The 11239-nt window shown below is 36.4% G+C and overlaps 1 long non-coding RNA gene across 1 annotated transcript; it reads right to left on the bottom strand.

Moving 5' to 3' along the window:
- Nucleotides 1–323: 323 nt before the first annotated feature.
- LOC112842823 (uncharacterized) lies at nt 324–9049 on the bottom strand. The gene is made up of 5 exons (XR_003214831.1): nt 8871–9049; nt 7720–7746; nt 5371–5401; nt 3527–3553; nt 324–2066 (listed from the first exon to the last, which is right to left on the bottom strand). It is a non-coding gene; the product is annotated as an uncharacterized LOC112842823 (long non-coding RNA).
- Between the last annotated feature and the right edge of the window lie 2190 nt (nt 9050–11239).

Raw genomic sequence — 11239 nt, 5'->3', positions numbered from 1 at the left:
CTGTTCAAGGCTCGGAAGGTGATCTGTACCATCAAATGTGCCGTAACGAGCAAACTGAGACATGTCCACTTGATACTCGTGTCTGCGGCTGGTGACCACTGTGGGAAGCTCATCGCAGGCTAGAAACACGCTGTTCACAAACCTCAGTCTGGCATCTGAATACACGGCATGGCCTTTGTCCAACACACGGTTAAGATCTGCTCTGGTAATGAATTCATCCTCGTGTAAGAATGACAGGAAAACCAAACTATTAGCCATGCATTGCTGATTACGGTACTTTCCATACCTAGGAGAAGCCTGGCTTCGGGACGCACAGATGCTACTCACTCGTGGACGACTTTCACTGTTTGTAACCTGTACATGAGACTGTCGTGGAGCTTGTCCATCATGCTGTGTTACAGTTACCTGGGGTTCAGTCTGGATTACCTGCATAACTTCAGGCTTCGGGACAGACACTAAGGGAACACCTCTCTTTACCACATCTGCATAAGACACTGTGGCCGTCTCTCCATCATGCTGTGTTTGTACAATTACCTGGGGTTCAATATGGATTACCTGCATAACTTCAGGCTCTGGGACAGACACTGAGGGAACGCCTCTCTTTACCACATCTGCATAAGACACTGTGGCTGTCTGAACACTGCTCTGCACTTCTGTGCTGGGAAAAGCTGAAACACACACCTTTACCTGCTCACTGCTCTGAGAAACATTCACCTGTTCTTTCTCCTTCTGACGTCTAAGCTTCTGGGACTGAGACCTTTGACCTTTTCTTGGCATTTTGCTTAAGTACAACCTGGAGCTTATATGTGGTTATACACAAATGTAAACAAAACTTAGCCTTGAAACAGAGAAAAACGTATAACTCCTCAAGTTACTGTTAAATCTGAGAAATGTACTAGTATACTACTTTAAAATGTTTTTATGAATATATAAACAGACGTTCAAAAGCTGATTTGTACTCCAAACTCAAAATAAAGGAAATTCAAAGTTCTCTGGAAACAATTTGGTCCGTTTTATTGTAGCTCTTTTAGAAACTGTATAATTTTACTTCTTATATTTTTTTTAACCAGACTGGTAAATAATTACAACTTCTGTAAATTGATATGCAGAATAAATCTCCACAATCAACAGGCTATAATAAAAGTCTTAGCTCTTAGGGGAGTTTATGTAAATCTTTCAGATATCTAAAATTGAAATCAAATATATGGAGCTTTGGTGGCGTGGTGATAAGATGACAGGCGATGAGGATTCTTCAGCTGGATGTTCTGCAGCAGTCAGGAAACAGTTAGTCTGGGTCCTCAGGCGCTTCTAACAATACTAACTGAATACTTCCACTGAGTGACAAAATGGGTTTGTCCTTAAATAATAATACTATAAACTTGCAGTCAAATGTTATAGCCAATGAAACAGACTAGCAAAATGTATTTGGATCTAATTTATTATTTATCTGAATGTATGTATTACAAAATAACCAGATTATCTTATTACAAATAAACTTTTAAAAGGGTGATATTTTATGTAATTGATCAAAGTAAGCCAAAGTAGCAGTGTTAATTCCAAAGTCTAATGCAAAATTAAAATGACAAATGTAGGGCTGTGTAAGTAGTTTCTACTATAAGTTCTACTGTACTGTAATTCTACTACTGTATATTCAACTTTCTACTTGTAATTTTCAACAAAATAACTGAATGTGAGAGAGTTTAATGACAGGAAAGAAAGAGCAGTAAGAGTAGAGATCTCTCAGAATTCTGTAACAGATAGATCAAGTACTGGTAACTTGGGATTCTGAAAACTTGGATTCTGAAAAATTGGATTCTGAAAAATTGGATTCTGAAATTAGATAGAGTGCTTGGGATAGAGGGATACAAGATAGAATGGCTGTCAAATTAGATAGAGCAGTAGAGATAGAGGGATACAAGATAGAATGGCTGTCAAATTAGATAGAGCAGTAGGGATAGAGGGATACAAGATAGAATGGCTGTCAAATTAGATAGAGTCGGGAGAGTGATAGGATAGACAGAATTGCTTATAATGATAGAGAGAGAGGATCTTCTGCAGCAGGTCACCTGTAAGACACAAAAGGCCTGGAATTAGTCGTATTTCCAATATGCTTGGATTTACCATATTCTTCAGACTATATGGCACACCTAAAATCCTGTCATTTTCTCAAAAACATACAATGTGCCTAGTGTATTGACTCTGGTTATGCTTACTGACCTCGAACGGGATTTCTGTGGTACACAGCGCTCAAAATTCTGTCAAATATTTTAGTAAGACTTCGTAAGCTACAAAGCTGCGCTGCTTGATGTATTGTCAGAGCATTATGGCTACCATAGTCAGGACCCTCGCAGAATAATTCGTACGGTGCTTCAACATAACATTATGGTGTGTGTACAAGGACCTGGCATGTGCTAAGAGACATGCTTATGAAGCAGATTTCAAACTGATCAACCCATGAAGAGTTTGATGGATTTTTGGATGACGAATGAACTGAAAAAGTGAGTGTATTGTTCTGTATTTTATGTGTTACAACTGAACAGTATTGAGACTTGTTGTGAATGACTTGAATAAAGTTTGACTTATCTGACTGTTTTGTTTGGCTTAATCTGCCTTAAAAACAGACTTGTTTATTGACATTATGCCTTATAATCTCAAAAATACAGTACATGTAGGGCTTTAAATACTAATGAGTTCTACAGTAAATTATTGGACTGAACAGAATGACAATGTTTAACAAATGATGGTGGAACTGTTATAAGGACATTTTTGCGTTCTATTAAAACAATAAACTAAGTCTATAAACTCAAACCAAGACGTGCTTCTACAGTAACTTACTGTAAATATTATATGGTCCAAATAAACCCGCACACTGAGGTTACAGCAGACAGATTCAGGCCTCCTGCTTTAAACACTTTATATCCATTAAACTCAAAATTATTTATTGACTGGCCAAAAAGAACCAGACTTTCTCACATTTGCCTAAAAACATCTTAATGATCAGCAAGAGCTGTGCGGACTCACTGTACTAAACTGAATCTTCTAAAGTGAGAGAAATATTTCAGAAAAACACCAGCATTAAAGTCAAACATGGTGCCGTTACTGTGATTGTCCAGAGTTCCTTTACTATTTCAGGACCTACATCAACTCATCAGGTCCTGAGCTTAAGTTTAATCACACTTGGGATTCGTAGCAGGAAATTGATCTGAAGCACACAAGCAAGTCCAACTGAATGTCTTGGTGTAGACTAATCAGAGTCTCAACTTTAATGAAATTGAGATCCTTGAAATGATTTCAAAACACTATTTTTGACCCCAATTAATTAAGCTGGGTATTAGAGAACAGATAGCTCTGGTTTGGTTTTCTCTGCTTCATACATGAAATCATCACTTTAAAACTGCTTTTTTGTATTTATCCAGGTCATCCTTGTTAGATGATTTGAAACGTGACAAAAAAAGCATAAACAAAATAATCTGCAAGGAAGAAAGACTTTTCCCAGCACTGTACCTCAGACAAAACCTTTACTTACCAGACTTGAGACGATCAGATCAGTTGCCTAGAGAAAGGAAACAACACATCAGATCACTGTTTAATGACTTAGACTGTTGAGCCTCTTCACACACAATCCAATTTACTGTGACATTAAATAACTAGTCAAATCCTCAATTTCTTCATGCCTTTATGAACTCACTGTAGTCTAAAGAGGGCACAATTTAATTGCAGAGTCTCAGATGGCTTTAACATGTTTAATAAAAACATTCATACTACAGAATTGCAAAGAATAGGCACCAATATTTGTTGGCACAAATGCAGGATATACCAAATATTTCGTACACAGAAGCTTTGTGGCTCCAACATTTTCTATCACAAGTCAGCTCTAATAAAATGTGAAGAACGACAACTTTTAATCTAATTTCAGATTAAAAATGTTGAATACAAATTAATTATTTAAATCAGAAGCAACAGAAACCCACAACAACAACAGTGGCACACCATTTTTTTTAATGAAAATTTCTTAAAATATTACACTAAAAGGTCAGTCCATTGTACTTGTTGCTAGCAATATTTATGTGTTTTGCAGTACATCCCTTTTTGGCAACATTTATTCATATTCATATTTAATTTTAAAACATTGGCTTTACTATACCTACTCACAACTGTACTTCTCTTACATTTTAATTATTGCTTAAGTGTTTAAGCTATCACTTATAGGCTACGTTCACACTGCAGGTCTTAATGCTCAATTTTTTGATCAAATCCGATTTTTTTGTCTGCTTGTTCACACTACAAATAAAATGCGACTCAAACGCGCTCTAGTGTGAGTGCTCAAAGCGGCCCGCATGCGCAAAAGAAGATGTCACACACAACGTGCTCTGTTTAGACCCAGAGCAAACAGTATTGTTTGACTGATGGCCCTTAATATAAAGACTTCGGACTTTACCTTTCCCAATTTTTGCTTTAAGTTATTTTGTTATTTACATAATAATGTAGATAACCTAAAAATTATCCTTATTGCTGTTTTAGAAGAGCGGTGCTTCAAAGGATAGTTGCAGATTTCGGCCAGAATCTGCAGATTATAAAATACAAATAAAATGTTCACGTTGTCTTCCTAACAGTTTCACTAACATCTACACTGGATGGCCAGGAAGCGTTCGTGATGTCTTCTCAGGTGCTTCTCTGGTGCTGATAATTGGCGTCTGTCTTGTGTCAGTGACGTAAAAGACGGATTTAATGCGACATGACCGTTCAAAAAGCAGTCGCTTTCTAAAACATCGGATATGTATTGGATTCAGTACCACATACGAAAGTGACCCAGATCGGATTTGAAAATATCGGATTTGTGCCGTTCACACTGTCACACCATGATACCATCACTGATACCAACATGACAAAAAAAAAAAAAAAAAAAAAAAAAATCGGATTTGATGCGCTTTCGCCTGCAGTGTGAACTGCACTCAGGCCAGTCACTCAGGCAAAATACTTCTAGTGTTTTGACTTCATGCTAATTTATAAGTGGAATGAGAGAGAAAATAAAAATCAATAGCTGTGGTGCTCTTAAGTGTTTAAGGTACCACCTATACTCACACTTAAATCCACAGACATAAGGAGAAATCGAACAACTGCATAAAGATATCTCTGACATTTAACTATGTTTGGACTTGATAAGCCATCAAAAATTAAAATCAGACATTAATGGACTATTAAACTTCATTGACATTTTCAGGGGCAGTCAGTGCTCCAGTGTGGGGGCTTTGCTGCTACAGATTCTAAATCCTGACTATTTGTCTTTGCCCATGAGTGAATGGCAAGATAACACAAATAGCCAAACTACTGTAAGTAAATTACTAAACATTACCATTACTGTCTACTTACCAGCAAAGGCAAAACCAAAGATCTGTTCACTCTGTGTAACAAAAGAAGAACAAAATACAGGCTCAGATAACTCCAATCAGCACTACAGTCAATACTGCATCACTCTCTGTAGTCAAAAACATTCTGGAAACTTCTTTGTTTACCACAGCTGGAATACAAACATCAACTCTCCTCTGTTTTCTTTTTCCGCATCCTAATAAAGATTATCATCTTCATAAAGGTAATATGTAGTTTTATCCATTTGCAATAAGCCACACAAGTTTCTGAGTCATGTAATGCTCCAAAATTTAGGTTCAGTTACATAAGAGAGTAGATATCGTAGCCAATGATTTGCTACACCTAGCACTGCACACTTTATCAAATGGTGCTGTCACAATTTAAAAGTAGGCAACAATCACAAATGATAGCTTGTATGGAATGTTTGTAGGCTTTAACATTTGAGGTGGCCTGCATTCAAATTCTATTGACACAATAAAAACAAAGAGTCTATAAACTTACACCAAGATGCTACAGTAACTTACTGTAAATATTATATGGTCCAACAAAACCAACACACTGAGGTTAGAGCAGACAGATTCAGGCCACTCTGTATGAATTTTGGCAAAATGAGAAATTTGGAGACAGCTAGTTTCTACGCAGCAGTTTCTACATAATTCAGTGACATTTGGGGCATGTTTCATACACAGCAATAAGCCCTCCACTAAATCTATGATAAACTTATCATAGCTGATATTAAGGCCTAATTAGCAAAATTTAGTATGATGATAATTTCTTTGTAGATCATTTCATGATAAAAAGAACAGAAATGAGTGCTGTATCTGAGCTGTTGCATGTAAGATCTTTGCTGGAGATTCCCACATTTCTTAAACAAATAAACAAACAAGACTTTCAAACACAGTTCATCTTTTGTAAATTAGGGCAGGATTATTTTCAAAAAACAGCCTTGATAAAAATATCAAGCCACTATAAAATTTCTTATGTTTATGTTTTCATCCCACCTATATTTTGCAAGTCATTATGACAAATTACAAAAAGCAGTTTTCAGGCAGTGATTTAAGGGAAGAAGCTTTTGAAATCCACAATGCCCTACCACCAGTGGTCTCAAACTCTGGTCCTCAAGGGCTGGAGTCCAGAAACTTTTCTATGTGTCCCTATTGCAACACACCTGAATAACATTAGTAGGTCATTAGCAAAACTCTACAGAACTTGACTGCATGCTGAGGTGGTAATTCAGCCATTTGATTCATGTTATAGCAGCTCATGAGTGAATGAACATGATGTAATAAAAGTACTTTTAGAAGTACATTTTTCCAAACACTTAAATTACTTAAATTTGAGTAGTCTTAGGGGATGCCACTTCAGCATGCAGTCAAATTCTATACTCTTACTAATGACCTACAAATGTTATTCAGGTGTTTTGTAACAGAGACACGTGGAAAAGCTTCAGGACACCGGCCCTTGAAGAGTCGAGTTTGAGACCCCTGCCCTATGTGAATATTTAATTGTCCCTCAACTGCTAGTCGTGAGCTGCTCTAATGTGAAACAAACAGATATAGTTCTGTAAAAGTTTACAAAGAGATTTCTAAGGATTTGGAGACCCCAGAAAACAAAAACCCTCCCAGATGTTGTAGCTGAACAGGCAAAAACAAGTTGCCTAATAATATCTCGATGATAACCAAGAGCTGTGCTGACTAACTGTACTAAACTGAATCATCTATAGTGAGAGAAAAACACCAGCATTAAAGTCAAACATGGTGCTGTTAATGTGATGTCCCAGAGTTCCTTTACTACTTCAGGACCATCAACTCATTAGGTCATCATTAAGTTTAATCACACTTAGGATTTGCAGCAGGAAATTGATCTGAAGCACACAAGCAAGTCCAATTGAATGAATGAAACAAAACTCTTGGTGTAAACCAATCAGTCTGGACTTTAATGAAATTAAGATACTTGGTATGACTTGAAAACCCTATATTGGGCCTTAATTACGACTTTTTCTTTTCTTTTTTTGCCTGTCCTGTTTGGATCTAGTTAAGACAATTCTGAAATTATAGTGGACCAAAATCCCCCAGTAATGTAAACCAGTCATTACCAGTTACTGTAAATGCTTGATGGTAATTGTTGCTATCAGGGCATCCACAACTGGGTATTAGAGACCAACATGTTTTTACATTAGACCAGGTTGTTCTGGTTCACAAATGAAATCATCACTTTAAAACTGCTTTTTGTATTTATCCAGGTCATCCTTGTTAGATGATTTGAAACATGTGAAAAAAGCATAAACAAAATAAATCTGCAAGGAAAAAATACTTTTTTCAGCACTGTACCGCAGACAAAACCTTTACTCACCAGACTTGAGACGATCAGATCAGTATCCTAGAGAAAGGAAACAACACATCAGATCACTGTTTAATGACTTAGACTGTTGAACCTCTTCACACACAATCCAGTTTACTGTGACATGAAATAACTAGTCAAATCCTCAATTTCTTCAAGCCTTTATAAACTGACTGTACATGATAACATGTGTAATAAAGGCATGCATACTACAGAAGTGCAAAGAAGAGGCACCAATATTTGTTGGTACAGATTATGGCTTTTTAGCTCCGTCATTTTCTAACACAAGTCAGTGCTTAATAAAGTGTGGAAAAACCACAACTGTTAACCTCATTTCAGATTAAAAATGTTGAATACCATTTTTAAAAAAAAATTATAATCAACAGAAAACCTCATCAGGTTTTAGCGTAAATCCTAAAATACATGTGAATTTTGACATGTCATAGTAACAACAGTGGCACACCATTTTTGCAATTAAAATTTCTTAAAAATTATAATAAAAAGTCCTTCCATTGTACCTGTTGGCAGGAATCTTTTTGTATTTTGCAATATTTCCCTTTTATATATAATTTTCAAACACATTGTATCAAGCAAATTATTAAGAAACTAATTTAAACTTAGTGTATATAAATTACACACAGGCTTTAACATACACAACATTGCCTACTCACAACTCTGGTTCTCTTAGTTTTTTATTATTGCTTAAATGTTTAACCTACCACTTCTATTCACTCAGGCAAAAATACTTCTATAGTGGTCTGACTTGAATGTAAGACATGAGCAGAATATGAGTGAAGATATAAATTAACAACTGTGGTGCTCTTAAGTGTTTAAGCTACCACTTACACTAACTCACCTAAAATGCATTCATAGTTGTGTCTGCTACGTAAATCCACAAACAAACGGACAACACGAACAACTGTATAAAAACAGTCGTTTGTGTTCAAACATAAAAATCAGACGCAAATGGCCTATTAAACTTAAGGGACAGTCAGAGGTCATGTGTGGGGACTTTGCTGCTACAAGGTATAAATTCTGACCATTTGTTTTTGCCCATCAGTAAATGGTAATGTCACAAAAACCAAACTACGTTAGGTAAGTTGCTAAACATGTTACACAGTGACAATGTCATATTACTGCAGTTACAATTGCTGCTTACTTACCAGCAAAGGCAAAACCGAAGTTCTGTTTCACTCTGTGTAACAAAAGAACAAAAATACAGAATCAGACAACTGAAATCAGCATCAGAGTCAATACTGCATCACAATCTGTAGTGAAAAAAAAATCTGTTAAATTCTTTGTTTAAAACAGCTTTACTATAAACACTAGAAAAATAGTTGCGGGACGGCACTGCGTAGCGTTTGTCTAGGATGTTGATCATTTTCCTAAATCCCTCGTTTTGCACAGTGTTGATGGGAGCCATATCTTTGGTCAGGTGATAAGTAATAGCCTCCGTAATTTCTTTGTGCCTGCGGGAGTTCGATGGGTATGGGGAAGCGCTGTATAAGGTTCCCGTTATTGATGTTTGGGTGGTTGACCGGGATGGATTTTCTCCAGTCACTTTCTCGTCATCCCTGACGTGCTCTCAGTTGTTTTTTCCCTGCCAATTTTAGCATCACACGGCACAGCTTCTGTATCACGTGGTATAAGGCTCCGCCCTTGTCATTTGTTGAGCAGGAAGAGTGAGCGCTTGTTTTCATGCAGATTACGTCCCGGATCAAAATGCGGTACAATCGTCGTCTTTTTTTTTTTTTTTTTTTTAAATCGTTGTCATTTGGAAATGAGATCGCACATAAGTATGAATCGAGATCGCGATTTTCTAACGATTAATCGTGCAGCCCTAATAAACACCTTCTCTTTTTGCACCTTATTAAAGATTTCCGTCTTTATTAAGGTGATGTGTCGTTTTATCAATCTGCAATAAGCCACAGAAATTCCTCATTAACGTAAAGCTCTTATACGTTGGTGCTATTACATAACACAGCAGATACCACAAGCAATGATTTGCTCGCACTGCACACTTGATCAAATGATAACATCACAGTTTCAAAGCATGCAACAATCACAAATGATACTTGATACTATAAATGCTTGATGGTAGTTCTTGCTATCAGGGCTTCCACAGCTGGGTATTAGAGACCAGCATGTTCTCACATTAGAACAGATAGCTCTGGTTTGGTTTTCTCTGCTTCATATGTGAAATCATCACTTTAAAAATGCTTTTTTGTATTTATTCATATCATCCCTGTTAGATGATTTGAAACATATTACAAAAAAGCATGAACAAAATAAATCTGCAAGGAAGAAAGACTTTTCCCAGCACTGTACCTCAGACAAAATCACTTTAGTCTAAAGAGGGCAAAATTTAATTGCAGAATCTCAAAGGGCCTTAACATGTGTAATAAAAAACAATAATAACTACAGAAATGCTTTGATAAGCCTTTAAAATTAAAATTAGACATCAATGGCCTATTAAACTTCAGGGACATTTTTAGGGACACTCAGAGGTCTAGTGGGGGGGGCTTTACTGCTTATAAATCCTAAATGTGTTTTTGCCCATGAGCAAATGGCAAGATATCACAAAAAGCCAAACTATTGTATGTAAATTGCTAAACATGTTACACAATCCCAATTTCATATTGCTTCAGTTACAATCACTGTTTACTTACCAGCAAAGGCAAAACCAAGCTTCTATTTCACTCTGTGTAACAAAAGACAAAGAGCAAAAATACAGGATCAGAAAACTCAAATTAGCATCAATACTGCATCACTCTCTGTTGTCAAAAAGATTCACTAAACTTCTTTGTTTACTACAGCTGGAATACAAACAACAACTCTCCTCTGTTTTCTTTGGTCTAATTCTCATTTAAGATTGCAATAACACTCATATATGAAAAACTGCACGATATATTTTTAAGGCTTTAATATTTGAGGTGGTCTGCATTCAAATTCTACTTCCTAAAATATTATCAACTGCACATAGTATCATTAAATATGCTGTAGTTTTAAAATAAATATCCATGTACCATACTAATAATAACATACTGCCATATTTTATTTATGTGAAGGTGGGCTGTTGTTTATTTCATTAATTTTCCACAAAGTGAGAATTTAAACTGTGCTGCAGATTTAGGTTGGCACAAACAAGCCTTTGTTAAACAGTTCTTAAAAATTAAAGTCTCCTGTTTAGGAGTTCTTATTATTCTTGGGCTATGTCCACATGTACACAGGTACTTTTAAAATCGGAGATTTTTCTATGCGTTTGCACCTTTCGTCCACACTTAAACGGCGTTTTCGGTGACTGAAAACGGAGATTTCTAAAAACGCTTGCCAGGATATTTTCGAAAACTCAGTTTTTGCATCGAGGAAAACGGAGAAAACGCAGGGCCTTTTTTGACGTCACACTGTGCGCCACGTTATTGTTTTGGTGAAATGCATTTCTACAATACTGTTAATTGTACTCTCTGCATTGTTTAAATGCTTACATATACACACAGGTACTGTCCCCCCACACATATGACTCGGTTCTGCT

The sequence above is a fragment of the Oreochromis niloticus genome, linkage group LG18 (assembly GCF_001858045.2).
Source record: "Oreochromis niloticus isolate F11D_XX linkage group LG18, O_niloticus_UMD_NMBU, whole genome shotgun sequence".
Taxonomy (NCBI): Eukaryota; Metazoa; Chordata; class Actinopteri; order Cichliformes; family Cichlidae; genus Oreochromis; species Oreochromis niloticus.
This window is presented reverse-complemented; position numbering and strand designations above follow the sequence as displayed.